The following is a 22,996-nucleotide window of genomic DNA, read 5'->3' as shown; positions in this document are numbered from 1 at the left end:
TTATCTAGCCTCTACTGTTAAAGCAATTCAAATGATTATGATTTAAAGTATAAGTGAGAAGTCATGGTTCGTAAATGATATTTGTGATGTCTATTTTGTTTTTTTTTTTGTAATCTCGGCGCTCTTAGAAATTGAATTCAGAAGAAATTAATTTTATTGGTTGAATTGAAGCTCAGACCGAACGACAAAAAATTGAAAGTCTCTTTCGATCTAGTAGGAATGAATTTATGTTCATTTAAGACTAGGCAAAAGCCCCGGCTTCGCACAGTCTCTTAACAAAAAATATAAAATAGCGTATTTAATTTTGAGAATTATTAATCTTATATTATAATAACTTTCAAATGATACCCCCGATTTAAATGATTAAAAAAGTCATTTACAGATAGTGATGTAGGCTTGAAAATGCTATAAACGCTATAATAATAGCTTTCCAATAAACGCTTTAGGAATGCCAATTTTTAAAAGTTGTAAAATGGATATAGTATGTTATCCTTAAGGTATAGACATATGTCAACGCGGACTTTTCTGTACATCTTTATAAAATATACAATTCCACCATATGTATATTACTTTGTTATACCTCAAATTTTTAAGGCAACGTTTTTGTTAAAAGCTCTCAGTCGGCTCATGTTTTCCCGACATCTTCCACAAATATCGTTAATATAGACACATTTAAATACAAAAACTTAAATTATATACTAAAACCTTCCTCAAGAATCACGCTGTCGAGTGGTGATAACTGTTTGATTATTAGTGCAGTAGTTTTTCCGTTTATCGCGAATAAACAGATAGACGGAGGGACTTTGTTTTATAATATGTATTGATTTTGAAAAAGGCCTGAATAAAATTAAAACTTTAAAATCAGGCTTCAAGAACTGACCAGAATTTAACCATGTACCAAAATATTACAGTTTTTATGATTAAATATGAAGAAAAGAAGCTAGAAAAATTAATTTCGTATTTATTAATACATTATACACGTTGTTTTCGAATAAAAATTTTAAAATAATCATTATTAAGATACGACGTTAGTGTTTTCTTGCGTTTATTTAATTTACCAAAGTGTATTTTATAACAATGGCACTTTATTAATGAAACCTTGACCTTCAAACAGAATTTGTTGTACCGATTTTCCTTAAAGACAGCGGAACGACGGGCAAGTTTTGAAAATTAAGACTTCAGAGGTTTCTCTTTATGGTCTTATATCCGGTAGTTAGCAAAAAATTTGTTCATATTATTTCTTACTCTATATTAATTATTATCAACGTCTTATTTTGTTTTTCAAGATGTTTCAAACTTATCTTCCATTTTTTTTCAATTTCACTTTTAAAAATAAATCAGCAAGAACAAAGGAAATTTTGAAATAAGAAGCACTATAATATAACTATTTTATTTTAATTAGGGAATGGAAAACCAGTTGTTGCTTTCAACTGTTTTACATTTGCTATTGTTTAAGATTATTATTAGATTATTATTATTATTACTATTTTTTTTTTGTTCGTGAGTGAACATGCAAAGAATGTTATTTTATTACATATCATGTACATGCGAATGTCGAGTTAGCCTATAAGTGGGGTGTACAATTAATGCATGAAACAAATTAAATTATTTAGTGTTAATTAAGACTAAGAACTAAAATTGTATACAACGTTGGCTTCCTATTTAAATAAATAAATAAAAATTTAAAATTAAAACTTACTTATCAAATGCTCATATATAACAATTTAGCGGCAAACAGAAAAAAACATTGTTACTACCAATTTAATTATATATTTATAGACTTACATTTTTGATGTTAGTGTTCACTTTTACTAATAATATAATCGAATATAGTACAAAAATACTCAAGTTATATCGTGAACATAGTAACGGGTTTTCAGTGAATCAAATTAGACGCCCCGCTTATTTATAACTATAATGGTCATTTTTGAGATATGATTTTTGTATAACTGTAACTTGAGGGGTGTCACGATGGTTTTTTAGGGTTTGTACCTACTACGTAGCGTCACCCGATACGTCTAAGTATTTTTTACCAGTAATGTTAACTATTTGTAATGTGATTTTATTAAAATCAATAAATTCAAGTAGAAAATGTATATGTCGCGCGATTCGAACCTGCAAGCTTCTAAATATCGTTTTCCTATTGCTTTGTATAATGAGCTATTGTGCCTTAACTAACTGAATGAATAATTCTATATAATTAATAGACAAATGTTAAAATCAATGTTTTTCTATATTTGCAGTTTTGGAAACAAATTGTAAAGATTGAATGTAATTGGCATTCACCCTAGATTTTCTATTTGAATGTTTTGTTCAAGGTAGGTCATCTTTGGTGTAATGCGTAAAAAAATAATTATAAGATCATATTTTTATTTACAGTTTTGTTTTATCTTGACAAGTTTCTTATAGAATTTTCCTCTCGTTATTTTTATTCCATATTCTAAATAGGTGTGTGCTTTGACATGGTTATAGACGAGTTGCTTTAGAAAATACAAGACATCAGTATAACAATGGATTGATTATTTTCACAAAAGAAATAGAAATGATTGTCATACAATCATTCAGTGCGTCTACCCTCACAAAGGGACATTTTCCCCGGTTGGAAAACGGCCAAAGAGTATTTATATCGAATGCCCTAAACAATGGCTTAGCGATGAGGCACAATAGTTTTGAATGACATGCGATTGTAGATTAGGCATGGTGACAAACCCTATTCTTGTAAGATGTGAGGATCTTTGGAATTGATGCCGGAGTCGATTCCCTTTGTTGTACCCTTTAATAGAAAATATCTGATTAATAAAGCTCGTGATGTTGAAACTTTTTTAGTTTTCTTATAGCAAATAAGGGGATGTCAGTAAAAAACACCACCTAACGGTTAAATCAATCTTCTTTGAATATATGGTAAGACGATACAATAACAACATAATTCAATTCCACTTGAAAATAAAAGAAACGTCGCGCGCAAATAGAGTAAACAAAGCCAGAAGAAACCACGAACGGAGGCTTGGTTTGAGTAAGTTCAAATAGAAAAAAGGGAAAGTTGGAAGTCCATTGTGACGAGGAATCACTCCGGCACATGGGGGAGGTGAAATTAAAGTTTGGTGTCGCAATGTTCATGTCAATATTGTAGTGCATCCCATTACATATAAATGAAATAGGGGACTGGTGTTTTATGAAACAAAGAATAATCTGCTAAGAAATTGTTGTCTAAATAACACTTCCTACTTATACATGATTGTCGAATTAGAAAAGATACACATTTGTTCATAGAAATATTATAAAAAATAATTATAAACAGTATAAAAACAAAGTCGTTAAAACTATATAGGTGACTAACAGTTATGATTTATAAGAATAAATAGTTACATATACATATAAGTACAAGTCAGAGTGTTATGTTGAGATTAAGTAGTCTATCAGCAGTAATGAAGTAAAGATTCGATTAATTGCTATAAAACTGAATGTCAACGCGCTCATTTCTAGTATCCATCGTAATATAAATAAAGACACCAGCGGTAGTTCTCGTTCTAATTAGAGCATCCACATTGTATTACTGTATCATATTTGTCGACAATAGCATCCTTTATATAGCAAACAATCGTGTAGCTGATGAATTTCGGTGTGTCTGAGTCGTGTCTTTGTTGAGCCTCCCTAGTGGACAACACAATGGAACGAAAGTTGTTCAATGGCGGCAGCACCTAATACCCAGCCCTCCCCTCCTTTTGTTTCGGGTAATGTTCGACTTTTATGGATATTTTCAATGGATCGCTATAATCAGAACTTACCAACTATATATCATTAAACGATTATGTCGTGCTTTTATTATGTATGAAATATATGTTTTATTTAAATCGAGTCGAAATTCATATATAAATATATATATATATATATCTATAAGATTATGTTATTAATGAATTGAATAATCCATAATCTTGCATCAAAGCTTGAGAATCGGACAGCACAAGTTAGAATTCAAAACTGAAGCATATAATATAACAGCTCACAGCGGCTCAGATAACTCATAATGCAGTTTGCTGTTGAAAGCAACCGCCACACTTCCCCCGATCGGATTTTCCATGATAATCGTGACAAAAGAACTTTGTGGTGTGTATATTCTACAGCAAGTTGCGACGCACGCTTTCTATTCACATCGTTGGATAAGCACTTACCCATAGAATACGGTATTCATTCAAATATTAAATGAACAGTTTTACTTCAGCTTGTCTCTCATGCCATCGCTTCTATATTGTCGAGATTGTACGGATTTAAAGTTACCTCGTACGATAATGTCTTATCTCCGTTGTCTTAACGAACGTACTTAGGAATGATATTAAGGCCATATACAAAGACCGCACAGAGTTACCGTCTTCAATACACCCGCACATTACCACATTTAAAGTGACCGCGAGTGAATACGATCGCTGGAGCGGCAGGATTGCAACCCATTGTCAAACCCCAAATAAATTAGCCATTATAATATTTAGACAATTCACCAACGTTAAACTAAGTCTTGAGTATTCAATATTATTCACAAAAGTTTTGATGACGCCTCTAGAACTTATGCTTACATGTAAAACGTTACGTTTGTGTGTCGTTCATAATGGTACAATGAAAAATGTTTATTATATTCTATACAAAAATTTCATGTCTTGTATGCAATTTGATACCACGACATCCACTTATCGTTATGCAGACATGCGTCGGGACAGCCACGTTTAAGTATTATTTCGGAAGTCTCGAAATGAAGTGCAATGTAAACATTCAATTTGCGTCACAAACATTTTTGGAGGGAAACGGTATGCGGTTACACGTGTTAGTGTATTTTTGTAATATGACAACACTAATGATAACTGTTATAATGCCTTTAGCAGTGCAACATTTTAATTTTTAGAGTACCTTAAATTTGTAACGATAAGGCTCAAAAGGACTCGTATCCAGAGCCGTAAAAACATTTACAAAAAAAAAAATAGAGTACCTAGTGCAGCTGCAGAATTCTTTAATCATTTCATTCCTCAGCATCATCATCATTATCATCAATTTTATTTGCGATTTTAATTTTACTTTATATGTTACTAGGAATTTTCATGTAAACATACTATTATCTGTACATTATACCAACTGAGTGATTTCCCAACTACTGTTATAACATCACATTGTTCTATTATTGTCAGTCCTTTATATGATAACATATACATGTGCAATAATTTAAGCTTTGATACATTTAACACGAATATTAACTAATTAGTTTACGTGAAGTCGGCGTCTATTATATCAAGGACAATGGCGCCTAATTCCTGATCTATGAAACTTAGATCATTGTACCGTTCGTTGTACTGTTGTAGTGTTAATACAAAAATGTAAATAAACGTTTTTTAAATAGTATATTCTATAAAGACTATCAAAATAAATGAAGTATTTGTCTGGATCACTTCTTTTTTTTTTATTTGCTTTTATTTTATTTGTAAAACAGTCTCCAGTAATAGGAAATGTATTAAACATTTGTTACTTTAAACTGAATTAATATTGTTTATAAATTGTGTTTTACTTAAAAAAATCTAGATATACATATGCTTTGGAACTTTTGACGCAGACATTTTAAAGATCTGTAGACTTCGTACATATAGACATACCTACATATCTCTAACCATTAAACCAATGCAGTTAATTGTTTTGGATATGTTCCTTGTATTTTTGTTTATAACATGGATACGTATACTTATGGTACGTAAACTTATCAACATCGGTCACCTTTATTATATAATGATAGATTTATAGGTAATATAAATTTGTGTAAGGTCAGATACTTTCATTGAAATTAAAGCTCTCATGTTTATATGGGTGCGAGATATTAAATTGGGACGTATTTTGTCAGTCGGAAAAGTTGTAAAGAATGTTAAAGGTTAAGGAGTTTTTTTAAAGGTAACAAGACAATCATATGTCAAATTATATCATATAGATAGTAGTCGACATTAAAAGATGAGATAGGACGTGGAAAAGGACTCCATTATTTTCTGTAAATTGCATTGAACGTAATCCTGAAAGGGCAAAATAATTATAATGAACGAATGGGATAGCAAAAAGGTGTTTTTCCTCCCACCTTTTTTCATTCCAGCTGATGGTAATCGGAGATTTATTTAGCACATTTAGGCTACAGCCTTAGCCTATTCACTCTTACCTTCAAGACAGTCGTAGGGAAACTGTTCGCGTCCTATGTCCACATGAGAATGAAGGGAGCATATAGCTTGGTCCGACTACTAGGAAGATCTACAACGAAAGTTTAAAAATTAAATTACAAAAATATACGTTATTTAAAGCTTAGAAGTTACTTCAGGTAACATTAACATTAAAATTATGTACTCGTTTGTTTATTTCCAAACTCTTAATTTGCTTTCTATTATTTTTGTTTTTACTCATTATTTCAGTACGCTGTTGACAATCGATTCTTTAATTATGCACAGAGATTACGATCCACGCGTATATGTACATAAACAGTTAAATTATTATTCAGAGGTTATAGTCTTCGAACAAAGAAAAGCGGCTTCTTTATATCCTTTTTAAACCATTCCAACAAAATATTAGTTATACCATACATGTATATCCGTATTTGAATTACTGAAATCGATTTTTGGTCGTCAACGAAAATATACATGTATGTGGTATTTAATCAATTGAATAATAATAAAGAACCGAAAATTTTTGGTGTATTAAACGGTATAACCCAATAGTCAATCACCTATGAGGGCCGGAACGTATTCGTAACACCGCTCATATTTGTTTCCTGTAATTAATTGTCAACTCTGCTATCAAATCCAGTTTGATATATGACGGGGGTTAATTATTTTAACGTTCTTTACATATATCGTTTATATTTTTTTGTGTGTGTGTTTTTTTATATACATTTTCGAAATTTGCTGCTTTATGAGGCATATTATTTTTATTTCTATGAAATTTTTAATCCGTATAAAATATTTTCCATAGAAAAAGTTGTTCATTGTATCGATGTTTCAACTAAATAATTAGTATTCCGTCAGTCTGTATACAGAATTTTCTAGAACAACCGAATATGTCAAATACATAGCACACAAAGCCTGTCATACGCAACACTCATTGCTTTATTCATCTTCAAAATCATTTGTTTCCATACAATGTTCACCAAAATTATGATCCATCGTCAGATTTGAATAACATTGAATAGTTTAGCTTATCCATTGTGACCAGTTATACAAGAGCTTCAGAATCTTACAGACATATCCTTTTCAAAACAGATTAAACAGAACAAAGCGAGATGGAATGGATCAAGTTTGTCTGGCAGCACTGAACAATTGTTGTGCTGTCGATTTTGAGTGCGAATTGTCATGTCAGATGTATTAAATGAATGAGATATCGATTGCTTGTTTTTGATAAATTGGTATTTAAAGTTCTTTACTGTATGTTAAAAAATAATAAAGCTTTTAAAAACTTCTGAATACGTGACGGTGATTATATATTACTATGAAATATAGAATCACGTATTAAGAATTTCTGTCAAAATTCTCATGCGGAGGATGTAAAAATTTGTTTATAATTTAATAATACTTTTTTTTGGGTATAACCCAATACGACCAATGAGCATTTTTCGTGTACGACACAAGTACTTAAAAGCTATTTCACCGTGTAAAGAATGTCTTTCTTCGTGCGTTGTGTAGAGTTCCTTACTTTATTACCATAGCTATTATGGACGAAGGTTTTGTATAGGTTTACGACCTGTGGTATGTTTGTTTTACTTGAAGAGTCCCATACACTTAGTGGTGTATTGGACCTAGATAATATGGAGACTTCCATTGTAATATACTCATTGGATTTTTATTAATTCTAATTTTATTATACACTTGTATTTATACTATTAGATAGAATTTCTTCTTTGCTTATAAAATACTGTATATATTTGCAGTTTTGTTTCAACTTTTTCTTATATTTAAATTATTTTATATGTTTTGTTGTTAAATAATGTATTTATAAAAGCGTAAAAATTACTGTATTAAGGGTTGTTGTACAATATTTTGGTGATAGGTGAGTTTGACTGAGCATAACAGTAGGAGATATCGAACGAGTCCATTGTCGGAGGTGACATCTAAAAGCATTGTGCCAAAGTACAATCGCACCATTACCGACTCCATTGTGACAATGTTAACATATCGTTATCTGGATCAAGCGCCATCTATTGTCCGGTAGACTTTTGTGTTGGGATTTCTGTTTCTTTAAAGAATCAGAGTCCATTATTAGGAAGGCTTTAGCTATTTGCAGTGAATCATAATTAAAGTTCAAACACTTAGACTTTCCTACCAAAAATATTTAAATTAAACTTAAAAGTAATTTATTATATTATAAAAGTATTATATACAAAGAATTTTTCTTTGAGAATTATAGCCATTTGATACTTATGTGATGAGTAAAAAATGGTTATGATGTTTTAAAATTTTGAAAAAGAATAACAAATGATTGGTGTATAATTCACTACAATCGTAGAAAAGACGTAGCTCCTCTACTAGTGTAGAATGCGACCAGTGAAACTATGCTACGAAATGTGTTTTTTTAACTCTACATTCTACATCTACTAAATGGTAAAGAGTTTTCAATTAAATTTGATTTCCAGAAGTTAGAATTATAAAAATAAAATGAATAAGAAAAAATATACAAAAGATAATACCTTATACTTTGTTTAGAATCTACAGCTTTAAACCTTATTAAAAACATAAAGTCCATTCGAAATTTAAAGACATTTTAATCGTTTTAATAGTCTAATACTTACCTCTGTAGTATTAATATATTTTACCCTCATGTTAATTTAATTATATCGAAGGTTCATGTTTACTCATTTAAATTAAAGTAAAGTTTTTTTTTAATTTTATCTACGTAATCCCGACACTTCGGTTCTTCGCAGCAACCGTGATCACGGTTGTAGTACGGGAAAAACGCGTAGCATCCGAATAACTTTGTTTCACCTCGTGTTTATTTTTAAAACTGATGCTGTACTCTCATCCTCGACATGATTCGAATTGAATGAAGTTGAATACATGAAATCAATTCATAGGAAAAAAAGTACGGTTCATAAATAGGGTAATAAAAAAAAGTTATTTTTTTTTGTAAAATTTGCTCAATAAAATCGTGTATAAATGAAATATGTGAAACAAAGGTCTTGTATCTAAAACGGGGAAAATCTAATAATTTTTGATATAAAAAAAATACTAATAAAAATACCTAATTGGGAAGGATAAAAATATTTTTATACAATTGACATTGACAATCCAAGACACTACATAACATTAACAGGTGAACATAACTAAGATGTGGGTTTATTTTTTTAATTTTTTTATAAAGTATATCCATAGAAAACACAAAAACGCACGGAATCGATTTTATCGAATTCGAATCTATGAGATTATAATAAAAAAATCGATGATTTAAGATTAAATGATTTAAGTAAACAAGACAAACGAAAAAACAGGGGACTATTGATTACTCAACCTGTTTTCAATCACGAGAGCTGAATAATTTCTCCTGACATATAGATATAATGGGACATACAAATATTTGGATTTAGTTAATTATTAAATATTTTTTATTATATAATCCTAAAAAATACAAAAGTTTCAAATGGAATTACAGCCATTCACGAAATCGTAGCCACTGAATATCCCATATTAGATATATTGATTCTTGCATTTTGCTATATCCCAATAATTGTATTTGGAAATCAAGCAATAGCCAATCAAAATTATTAAATATTTAAGTGTAAATAATGGATTATAATATGACAACAGTAATATAAACTTTTTATCCTTGACTTATTTTTTTTTTAAATTATATAAATTTTAACACTGTTTCAATTATTTAAAAACTCTGAGTTTCATAAATAATAAAAAAAAATTGTGATAATAGGAGAATTTGCGAAAATTATTGACTTAATGAGATCTAAAACTTTCGCTAGTATTCATTTAAATGAAAATAATTTTTTTCGGATGATTATACAACGCGTATTTTATTATTTTGAAAAAGTTATAGACTTTTTAAATGCTCCGATGCATTGATCTTATTGATTTTGAATTATCTTAAATTTCGTCAGCTGTTGAATTTGTTTTTGCCTACTGCTAGTTTATACTCTACGTATATATTAAGTATTGCCATGTTATGTAGTGAGTAAGGATTTTATAAACACGAGTAGATCTTTGCAACTACACTCTACTTTACATTAAGATTAATAATAAATTTGATTCTTTACATTTCAATGTACTTATTTCAGTAAGTAAGAAAAAAATAATTATTATTGTAATCATTATACGGTATGCTAAGCACAAGGATGCATTGTCATACTGCATACGGAGCCTTTCCCGTTTCTTGTTCTATAAAGTAAGCTATTACTATTATGTGCGAAGATTAACGCATAAAAACTACTAACGCTTCGCTCCGACGATGTTTGCATTATCAGATCTACAGAAAATATTGCTGTTATTGTTTCTGAGGTATCAGTCTAATAAGATAGGTTGTCTTGATCATATTATTGTCATATCTTGAAGGCCTTGTGAGGTAAAGGAACCTACTTCTGAATTCTCATATTCAACCTTCCTTAATTAATCTGTAAGTGTAGAAAGGAAATAACTTATACAACGACATGGATGGGTAAAGAAGTCGTGAGCCAAATAATACTGTAATTAAAATATCAATATGAGCAAGTGACGCAGTCATAGTCTCAATCTAAATTCAATTAATCGGCCGCAGTATTCAATCATTTATACATTGATAAAGAATTGTAAAGTTTTATACAACTTATTCTCATTAATATAATTCAACAGTTTAAGCAGAGACTCCTCCGACGGAGCTGTGATGACGCGACATCGGTGAGCCGCTGACCACCGCATTGTTCCGATCACAATGACTGGTTAATGAGATCTGATCCATCCCAGTCGGACAAAAGGTCCACCCTGACCCCCTTTATTTTATTAATTAACACATTACAATAGAACCGAACCTGCGCTTTGGGAACTATCCCATTGTTTGCGGTGACTTGGCAACATTGATATAGGTTTATTGATGCACAACGATAATTATTGGCGCGATTTACTTCCGCTTAACTAACAATGGTAAATGCATATAATGGGGATTATTCTGATCGATAGCTTCTGTTTTGCTAGTATAATTTATTTATAACACATTATAACATAATGTTTATAAATATGAATATAGTATTTGTCTACGTAAAACGTTTGAAATAAAAGTTCAAATACTTCATTCTATATCCTGCCATTAGTATGTAATATTCGAGTCGCAGCTCCACCATTGTTTTGAAATACAATGAAGTCTACTAAATGTAGACGGAGTTAGCATATGAATAAAATGGACAAAAGGGCCCACAGCGCACCAAAATCTTATAAACCACAGCACAGTTGCTTTATAACTGGCACTCTATACCTATGATGTTATTATACGAATTCTCAAATCGAATTATGCATTAAAACATTTTTATTTATTTTGCAATACAAATACGATACACATTAAAAGTAATTTAGGGGATTTAAATTAACTGTTAAGGAAAACTTATATATGTACTTGAGTTAGATACTTGGAACAAGGGAATATGAAAAGGGAAATATAGTCTAATAACGCTAAATGTTCTTATTCTGACGATAATAACTTACTTAGTATAAGGGTGTTTCAGGAAAACCATCCTTTTGCGTTAATATACTAAACATATGTCTAATAATGATAGTATAGAAAATTATGAAATCTTCACATATGTATGTAAATCATACCAAGGAAAATGTTTACAACACTAATTGTTTAACAACACTCTGGATAAAAAAAAACAGTACGAAAAACTTTTGCTCGTTAAATAAGAGTAAATATTCAAAGAAAAACCAAATGTTCCGAAATTGATTTTTTCTAATAAATAATCTTAATAGTATCTAAAACTATATTATATATTAAGATAGCAAAAAAGTATCAAATAAAATTATCCAATTCAAGGAGAAAATATAAAGTTAGAATGAAATTCATTTAAACAGCTTTCAGAAAGAAATTTTATCGGAACCTTAAATCAAATTACTCCTCCATTGTATTTTGCTCACAAAGTAATCCATAAAGAGCAGTCATATATCTGTTATGTGAGTTGCCAAATACAATTTTCATATTGCAGTTACAGTGAAAGATTGAAGTTGGATACGGTTCTCCCTGGTCTAGCTGCGCCCCGCTATTCATGATCGTCCGAGCGTTCATACCACACAAACAGATAAATTTACTTATGAAGATATTGAAAGGTTCATATTTGATGCATATTCAAAGATTACATTTTTATAAAATTCCATTTATTTCTCCATAAAATTGCGGTTTTTTTTTTGTAATATCCTGAGTAGATTTGACAAGTAATTTTTCAGTACATTCCATTGTTTTATACGCTGAAAGGTAAAAATATATTTATGATTGGTCCGAACTATATTAGAGCTACCTTGAGTGTGTAACGTTAGATCAAACGTTTCTGACAATGGTGCTTCAATGTCCCCACGAGGGTCAAGTTATTGTGATTTAATTTGTTTTTGTTGAACACGGCGAGGGTATCATTAAGTATGTGAATAACTATCACACGAAATTTCACTATAATAATACCTTTGAACAAAGGAAAGGACATGAGATCTTACTACATAGTAAGATAAGTACATACCTTGTTACTGAATTTAACTTATTGAAGTGTGATAACGTTTATGGTTCACATATTATAAGTTTAAAAGATGAGAGAAGCATAAAAGGATAAGTTTTTTCTTAGAAGAAGATTTTCTTTAAACCTAATTTTAAGATAGAAAGAGACTTATAACTGTTTAGTCTTATATCTTTGTTGCAAACAGACAATAACACTAATATTTATTTTGTTATTAATTTAAACGAAAAGTAATTACATGCCGTATATGTACATATATTAAATTGTAATACTGACAAAACTATTAGAAGACTGAAGAAAATATCGAACTTTAGTACAAAAGTGAAAAATTAAATTTGCCGTTGGAAGATAGTGTCTTTAGAAGTACGCAAGGACTTAGAGCATAAGTTTGTATTTTTTTTTTTATATTGTGATAATTTTATCTGTGTGCGATAGTTTTGTGACAAATTTCATGATTGTAGTTCTAAATAATTTTCCATTATTTTTGGTAGGTCGTCCAGAAAGTATTAAAATATATCGAGTTAAAAGTTTCGATGCTTTTCTAAATTCTTACCTGTCTTTATTGGTTTCTTTGACAAAATCTTCGAAGTCTTTTTTTTAAATTTGTAGTGGGTTTGATTCCAGTTTGTTTAATAATATTAGGAGTTTTAAAAAAAATAGTATTTTATACATGGTTTTAGTATTTTATACAAAATGTGTACATTTCTTCGCTCCCCTAATACTTATCTGTTCTATGTTGTATACAAACATTGCAAGGAAAATAGAACATCGAATTAGATAGGGTGGCAACCAGGTTCCAAGAAAACAACTAAACTTACTTATATGTATATTTTAATAAGAATTTTATATTAAAACTTATAACCTATACCTAAGACTATATGATTGTCCCGATGTTAGGTTAGCAATGCCATTCCATTGCTTGTGTGGTATCAGGAATCTTCTGGTTCACACGGCTTGGTGTTCGTTCCGCGGAGTCAGTAACGTCACTCGTTATATGATATTTTATCTATACAACGATATTACCCCGGCGATGTACATTTATTTTTTAACATGTTGCACGTACGTAACAATCATTAAAACAATCGTCTGAATCAATTAATTGTTCTAAAAACTGACGACGTCTATATTTGTATATAATTTTGTTTCGGTATATTGCATTTAGCGTTGAATCTTTTTATTGAATATGGTTAAAATTAATTTTTTAAGATTACGAAAAAAAATTTTTTTTGAGATACTGTCACTGCAATTTTATCAAAAAGATTTCTATTGCCTTTGAATAATAAACTTTCATATATCTATATGCGATCTACTGAATAGTATTTTTTATATCCCCAAGAACATTTGCCGTGTCTCCTACAAACTCGAGACTATCATTGGTTAACTTGGACAAAGGAGTTTAAAATAGTTTTTATCATTATGTAACTATAAATACGCATCATTCGTTACTTATATGTCATACGTCATAAAATATACCTTATACAACAACAATTGTCCAATAAATGATAAGTAGAACTTTCGTTAAGTTTCATTTTACAATATAACGTCGTTATCTCAATATAATTTGTCAGGCTGTATTTATACGATTGACACGAGCGAGTGCGTTGGTACACAAAGCAGTTCAATGCAAGGCCGCCTCGACATGTCAAGTTCGGTAGTCCGCTGGTGGCACCGCGTACATATTTCGCTAAAGCGCCGCTACAGTAACAATAATGGCTCAGTCCCTATTGTTTGGGCCCGTGGCACATTACGCTTTTGTCTCTGCCCTCTCCCGTTCCTCACAATGCGGCCAGGAAACAAGTGAGCCTTTATTTCGCCTCTTTTTGTCTCGGAGTATCGCTGCTTATTGTCTTCATTCGATTGTTCGGAGCTCTTCAGAGGGCACATTGTTGCGGACTCTGTTGTTAGTGCTGAGCTTGCGGATGTGCTATGTTCTAAGTGTCGTTTGAATTTTAATACAGCGCTAGATATTGTTTTACTGATGTAAAATGTACTTTTTCCGTTTTAATTTAATGTTTGTTTTTATAATGCTTGCTTGAGCTAATTATAAAGTGTTAGTGTAAGTTATACATCTTAATCAATTAAAATGATAACCTATTTCGTCAGTTGAGCAACTGTTATCTATGGAAGGAAACTGTCCGTCTATTCGTCTCAGATTATATCTTGTACCGTAACTTAAGGCTCGTTTTCATCGTTTCCAGTCGATTATAGTATCGTAAACATCTTCGACTGATACACGCTGCAGCATCTCTTCTAGTTAGCATTGTTCGCACGGCCTCATTGTATGGCTGGCTTTGTTCAGGCACGCCCCGTTTTTTTCGAACCGATGTGATGTAGCTGAAAAACAGGGGCTACAAGGGTTGCCTGTTATTATGTGCTTGTATGTGATTTGTAATTTAAATCAATACGCCTATTATGTATGAAACAAAAAGAATTCTTATGGATACGTGTCCCAAATACGAGGAATACCAGTTTGAAAACTACTTCTAAGAGAGTTTTGAATTTTGGTAACATTGTATTGTAACACAAAATATCTTGTGAAGATAATGCATGAACTTTATACATACACACATAAGCATTACAAGAAATATTAAAAAAAAAAATATCGGAAATATAATAAACTTTACCGCAATCGAAAGGAACTTTTTTTAACAGATAGAATCGGAATTGCCTCAAAGCCTTCGAAAAAATACATTAGAAACAAAATTAAACTAATTCTAGAAACGTAACTATGAAAAAATAGCTAGCAAGGTACTGCGTAAGTGCACCCACCCTTACTAGCCGTTGTATTAGAACATACAAATAGCTTTTTCAACGTTACACAATGAAAATCATGTTAAATAGAACAGTATAGGTAAAATATCTAACAATAGCTAAAGTAATAATAAATTAAATGTCAAACGTTACGTGTCTATTGTAAAACATTACCCCGCCAAGAGTCTTTTCAAGAACGCCCCATTGCGTGTTCCTTTCCTCAAACCTCCATTCAATTTTCCCGCGTTTTCCATACACAATATTGCGACTTTGTGTACGCTTCTCAAGTCTCCAAATAGTCCATTGACGAGCGCCGAGCAAATTCGCTATAGCGAATTAACACTATTCATGAGAACTTTTGAAAGAGGACTACACTCATACAATTTGGTGGCATTCATAAAGATTCACTTCTTAGCTAGCTCGATGAATAGCTTTGTGGAAAATGTTCTATATTTTAGTTTGAGCGCACTTGAAGATCCAATTTCAAAGTTCATTCAAATTAATTCCTTTTCCATTGCGCACAATTCCTTTATATCGAGCTTATTATGAGAACGAAAATGGCTTTAAATATTTTTATATCATGCTTTCGGCGCATAATTTTTCGTAACCGGAGAAACTTTAAGTAATGGGAGCGTGTTTTATATTTCCAACACCAAATTACGGAGCCATTAGCTAACCCTCGACTAGATGAGGCAAGGCACAATTAAAGCGACGACAATAACGTGGCTCGCATTGTAAGGCTATCGTTCTAGAAACAGTTGTTCTAGGCGCCACTGAAAGAATACGCTGCAGCGGCCGTGGAACAAAAGATGGCCCAATTGTGTTACCAACCAGCCACTTTTTGTCCAGCATCAAATAGGCAAACGCACAATGGAAATTTCAAATTAGTAAACTAAAAGGATGTTTTACCTAATCAGCGGAAACTTTATTAGTTAATCGAATTTGAAAGGTTTTAATTTTCTAGTATATAAATAATGCACGTATTTGAATTTTATATTAGTTTATCTTAAGGGTGGTAAATTCAGAATAACATGGCAACAATAGTAAGTAACCATTTACATGGGTATTTTCTTAGTGCTTACGTACTAAGTACCTATAACATCTGTGAAAGATATGTTGCTTGACTTTTTTAACATAAAAGTAATACTTGAACAATTTCAATGAATATATGTGCCAAATGATGAGTATTTCATCAAGATAATGCTGTCGATGAATATGATAATTTGGTAGTACCAATTTTTTTTTTGCAATTTAAATGCAAGTGACAAATCCTGGTCACAATCCAACAAAAAGTACGTTTTGAATGGTGTTAATTTAAACTTTTGGATTGAAACTCGGATGTGAGAGCTCAATAGTTTCGGCAACGCTACAAATTGTGTATGGAAAACGTTGAAAACATAAATTACACACTGCAAAAGCGACTCGAAATGAGGGTGATTTTCTAAAGCTGCTGTTTAGTACTGTTCATTGAGCATTGATTTCGACGCTATTTTATTAATGGATAGAACCAAATAACGTAGAAAATAAACCTCTTAATGCGAATTAAATAATTGTTTTCGCTTAACTTCATTATAACAAATGTATTAAGATTGTGTCTATATACAGAATTGACACTTATACCTACTGTATGTCATAATGACACACGTGTCAAGTTGACACTTAAGATGCCATTTTGAATGAAGCCATAGCATATAAAAAAAGATGCGATTTCGTTCATTGATTCCTAAATTAAAATCACAATAATTTTAGTGTTTCTATTGAATACGGTTTAACGCTATCGTAACTTTTATGAAATTATATATGCAAGCTACGAAATTCGGGAGAGATGGGCATCTTTTTACCTACTTGATACCGAATGAATCGTATCGGCAGGCTAAATCCAGGTTTGAATTAATAACATTGAAAAAGACCTCCATTAAAAATTAATTACGAAAAAAAGTTTTATTCTACTGTAATCATGTACTTATTTAAATCGAATTTTAAAACAACCAAGTAAATCTTTGTGGTGTTTCATATAACTCACAAATTCCTTGCGCAGCGTTCAGTTATCGTTATGTTACCCATAATATTATTGAATTGAGGACCATATATGAATTGGTTCGGTACTCAAAAAAATTCCTTTGAATTCATAGATAAAAAAAATTATAAGCTATGTCTAAGAAGCTCAAATGCGTCAATATTATTATCATAACATTATTTTGGTTCCATCAAACAACTATCATATGCGTTAAAAATGGGCTTAATAGAATTTGCAAGTAATAAATGTTTAAGACAAAATTCGGATGTTAAATAACAAAAATCGGGGTGCTAGAAAAAATCTTGCTTACAATAATGTCACAGAAACATGTTAATATGATTATATACGATGAAAATGTCTTTATCACCTTAATCCAGCTTTGATGTATTTAGACTTTACAGAACAACTTTAAGACGCTCCTTTGACAACCAACACAGCTTGATGAGAGGAATTACAGTGATAAAGTGCATATTATTTATTTGAAACTAAATCCTTTTAACTTGGCTACTAATATTACGATTACTAAGTAACCATAAAAAATATCAACCTCCCATTTAAACAAATGATGAATTTTCACATCAGATCCCAAAAGCAATAATATTATTTATAGACTTTGTTACTTTTTTAAATACAAACTTCATACTTGGTGTTTAATTACATCTGCCTTTCAGAAAGGAGGTTCAATTTTTCGAGTAAGATTTTTAAGTTCTTGAGCTGAAATCTTTTCAGTCTCATTATGTTCTAAAGTTTCAACTTTGAGGTATACATTTTCTGCTTTTTTGTGTGTGTTTTTTTCTAAGTAAGGATTTAAAAACTATGTTATTTTCTACTTGAAACTGTGATTTAAAAAAATATTCTATGTATTTGTACCATATTCGGGAGACTGTTTGTATTTTGTCTTGTACAATAATAATGTTCTTGTTTCTTAAATATATCCAGTACATTCGTTAAGTTAACCCCTATTGAGTTTGTTGAAAATTAATTCATATACCACTTTTCATTTATGGAAAATATTCTTCATTATTAAAAAAAAAAGGTTTTTCTTATTAGGTTTCTAACATAATACAAACTTTTTTAGATTTTTTCGAATTTTAAAATTCAAACAGAGATTATTAAAAATATACATATTATCTATGTTGTTTCAAATCTTACTTACATGTTATCTTCATTTGTTTATTTGTTTACCCGTCACGAGTAAACCGATTTTAATACCACTTTTGCGCGATTGATAGAAAAGTTCGTAAACAAAATTTGATTAAAAAAATCATCACAAAAAGTAATTTTCCTTAAGTAAAAATATTATAAGATAGGTCTGTTCTACAACATCAAATCAATCAATAATCTATATAAATAAGAGTATACAATTCAAGCGGACATTTTGTTTATAGAGGGTTCGTTTAAACATAGAAAGCTTTTTGTTGATTTTACACTTAAATAATGACGGCGCACGGACAGCAGTTATTTGTAACTACTACAATAAACGAATAATTTAAAATTTTAAACTATATTTTTGTATAGAAATATCTTTATTATCTTAATTATGTAAGAAAAAAATTACTTTTGATAACGTTTTTGGTCTTAATTTCTTTATTTTGTTTTAGCGTTCAGTACACGTTACTGACTGGTATTAATCTACTAGTGATTACTCAATATAAACATTCTGTTTACTAAAAGGAGTTTTGAAATCTTTTATATTTTATAATAAAAACATTGTGTCAATGAAATATGTATTTTAAGCTCGGTATTCAGAAAAGAATTATGCATTAATTATTATTAAAAATTATAAGATAAATATTTTAAAAAAGAATTAAACGTTATGACTAGCTGTTTCTTTTTCTATGATTATATTAAGATCTGATACCTTTCACATCTGTCTTTCCTACGTCAACATAATTGCGTCAAACAGAAGTTAGCTTTATCGAAATTCATTATAAATTAAATAATCATTATATCATTAAATTGGATCTAACACAAATAAATAGAATATCTCTGAAACAGTTTATTTTAATTAGAAATGCATTAACGATGCCGTTCCGTTTGAAAAAAGCGGCCTGTGATAAAATTTACACACCACCTGTATGTGAACCCAAAGGACTGGACGTTAAGTGCCTTTCCAAGTTCGTGATCTTCGCTCTAGTTCTCGTTATTCAGATTGGAATTTTTTTCTTCTTCATCTGGAACAAAGAATCCACTTGATGGGATGTTTATTTCCTAAGTATTGGCTATTAATTTTAGTTCGTATGTCGTATTTATCTTTTATATATAGTAATTAAATGATTTTCCATTATCTACTGATATATAATTTTTAGTTTGTAGGTATATTTAATTGTTACTTGATGTAAAACAAGTGTACCGTAAACCGCAACCGTGTGTGGTATAATCGTGTATTTGTCTTATTATGTATAAATCAATATTATAAAGTTGTATAATGAACCGCGGAAGCTGTAGCGAGTCATGAATGTCAATGGATGAGGAAGTGTGGGGTAATCACCCCGGCTTCTTCTAATTTCGCCCTATTCAAGAACTGCTGTGTATCCCACTGTATCCGCCTTCAAAGGGAACGTAGCCTTTTAAAGGGTGTAGCTTTATATAAATTATGATTTTATTGATTATATCAATGTTGTTTTATCGCATACGATATTATATTTAGACGATTGTTTTTATCACACTTAGGAATAACTAATACGAGTACAAATATAAACTAATTCGTGTTTCGTAAAGGTTATAAAAATATTTGAATGACATTTGATTTTATTATTTTGTAATAGAAAATAACGTTAATGAAAACAGGTTTAAAATATTATTATAATTTAATTTTATCATCCGCTATACTCTTATCAGCTTTTAGGATTACTTTTGAGTTCTTTTTCGAAGCAAGTTATAATATATGCTTGCAGTTAATTTTTACTCCCAGGTCATCAATTTGCACTCACCATGCGGTCGCAGAAGTACAGGCAGATATCTTCAATTAACATTCTGTGGAAACCTTAGTTTCAAATGATTTTATTTTCGTAAAAACATCTTCAAGGTACGAGGAAAAGCCTTGATAATTTAAGCATGTGTTCTCAATGGGACAAGCTGCTAAGGGTGGTCACTGAAAATACATTCAAGAGTTATTAGTACCTCATACGTTACCAAGTCGCAGATGATACCGTTTTCATCAAATTAAAGAGATACGTTTTATGTCAAATTTAGTATAAGTAAAAATTCCGTACGGTATAAGCAGATCTTTTGCACAGATCTCTACAAAAAGAGATTTAATCAACATAACGTTATCTTTTCTTAGTTATTCAATACTGTATTTGGTGTTAAAAGGTTGTGGTTGTTGAGCAAATATATATGTATATATATTTTAACAGATTTATTCTGAAAAAATCTGATAAAATTTAATGCTATGAACAGTCACTATGATCTAAGTTACTTTATCAAAACAGCTCTTTATTTTCAAGCAGGTCTCGTTATTAATTAATTAAAAGGAAATGTGTCAAATTACTTATTATTTACTAATTTGTCTACATCAAAAATAAATTTGTTTCCTGACATTTTTACTATTTAAAAATATAAAATTTGCACAAAGACGCTACTTAATAATAACCAAATACAGAAAGTTTTATTAAATTAAAAATGTCAAGCTTTATAACTTTTTAATTTAAGGTTATTTTCCTGTTTGAACCTTTTTTTGTATTATATTTTACTTTATCATTCTGAATTCTTAGTGTAAATGTTAAGGTGACTGGATGAAAACTATTATTATTAGTATCTTAACAATAAGAAGTTCATCTTTACGGATTCCGGCTTAACTTAACGTTTAAAGTTGACTTAAGTTTATGTTAACGCTGACACAAAACGAATGAAAATAAATGTCTTACATATTGAAATAATATTATGTATCTAAAAATAATAAAGGCTGTTATGCTAGCTCCATCTAGTGATTTTTTGGTGAAGAATGTTTCATCGTTATGTATACTATTGTAGAGTTCAAATATATATTTTTTATGTTATATCAAAAGATTTGTTCGATAAAAGATGTTTTACATAAGCAATCTTTTTTAAAATCTGGGTATATTTGTTTCTATAGACTAACCTTAGTAAAAGTTAATTGTATTTTTTAATTATATTCAATACATTAAGTCAGAAAGACTATAAAAAGAAAAAAATATATTAAAATGACAATATTAAGTTCAATATATGTATATACGAGCTATTGCCCGCGACTCCGTCCGGATGAGTATCAGAGTTGTTCTCAAAGAGAAAACATTATTGCCCCTGCATTCGAATAGCACTTCATGGTCCCACCCGTGGTTAAAAAAGATGTATAATATGGTCACACAGAAATTAAACCATATTAGTTTAAAACGAAACAATATTCCATTCTTCTTAAGTTTCTCTAAATCAGTGTTCATTTTTCATTTATTATAAGGATATGTATCGAGTATCGACAATTTGAACATCAAACCAAATATATATAAATAAATAAATTGCTTTTGTACGTAATTTTCTTTTTTAAGAACAATAATTTCATAAATATTTGAAATTACCATATTTGATATATGGTAAAAGCTAGATGACAACATTTACTAGATACCATTATAAAGTGATAGATACGCCATCTTTGAAAAAATAGAAACATTAAATCCTACTGTTACGTGTCTTAGTTTCTCAAACTGTCGCTAGATGGCGTTATTGGCGTTGAAAATAGAGTTAATTTATCATCCGTACTGTAGATGGCGTCTTAAGTAATAGTTCTAAATATTTTGGAACTGGACGTAATAAAAATAACAAGTCAAAATGCCGATTAATCGTCCAAATATCAGTAATGATAAAACCGTCATTCCAAACAAAATCCAATTCTTCGTAATTATTGACTTTACATAATGATTATGATTTAAGCATACAGGAAAGTGACCTATTGTTTAGTTATGTATCATTGTTTCATTATGAGGAAACTGTTTAATAACTAACTATGTTAACTAACTAACTAACTAACTAATATAACGGTATAATTAACTTACTATGGTTTATTTTTTATTTTTTACGCTGTCTCAGCTAGATATTCATTGCTAAAATGATTTAATTTTATTGATTCACGATAAAATATCTTGTTATATTGTAGCAAAGACTCAACTAGGTGTTGTTGATTTTCTCAACAGAATTGTCCTATTCAACCTTTTGATTTGAAAACAAGTGTAGAACTACAGCAAGACCTGCGATAGTTCCATGACGCACTTATCTTTATATAAGCGATATCTAAGTTGCATATGAAAATAAACATTGTGTATTGATAAAGCAATGCTTTACTATAGTTTCATACAAAACGAGATTTGTAAAATTCAAATTAAATATAAAGATTGATATTTAAAAGTTATTTTTGGATAAATATCTCTGATGTAATAAATCGTTGTTATACGTACATCGCTTTACGATTATTTCAATAATAAAGAATACAATAATTCGTGATCTTAAAACCGTTAATGTTTTTAATGTTATTTATCTGACCTTTGTGATGTCAATGAACCTAAGACATTGAAAATGTAGCCTAGCAT

General features: G+C 30.2%; 1 protein-coding gene and 1 long non-coding RNA gene across 8 annotated transcripts in view; one reads left to right on the top strand and one right to left on the bottom strand.

Moving 5' to 3' along the window:
* The window catches only part of LOC116779858 (uncharacterized), a 178,955-nt gene that overhangs the window by 5,627 nt on the left and 150,332 nt on the right, over positions 1-22,996 (top strand). The gene's annotated exons all lie outside the window — the stretch shown is intronic.
* LOC133319152 (uncharacterized) lies at positions 19,504-22,614 on the bottom strand. The gene is made up of 3 exons (XR_009752840.1): positions 22,466-22,614; positions 20,387-20,547; positions 19,504-19,627 (listed from the first exon to the last, which is right to left on the bottom strand). It is a non-coding gene; the product is annotated as an uncharacterized LOC133319152 (long non-coding RNA).

Source organism: Danaus plexippus, chromosome 2, assembly GCF_018135715.1.
Source record: "Danaus plexippus chromosome 2, MEX_DaPlex, whole genome shotgun sequence".
Taxonomy (NCBI): Eukaryota; Metazoa; Arthropoda; class Insecta; order Lepidoptera; family Nymphalidae; genus Danaus; species Danaus plexippus.
The sequence above is the reverse complement of the archived record's forward strand: the minus strand, read 5'-3'. Positions and strand labels throughout refer to the sequence as shown.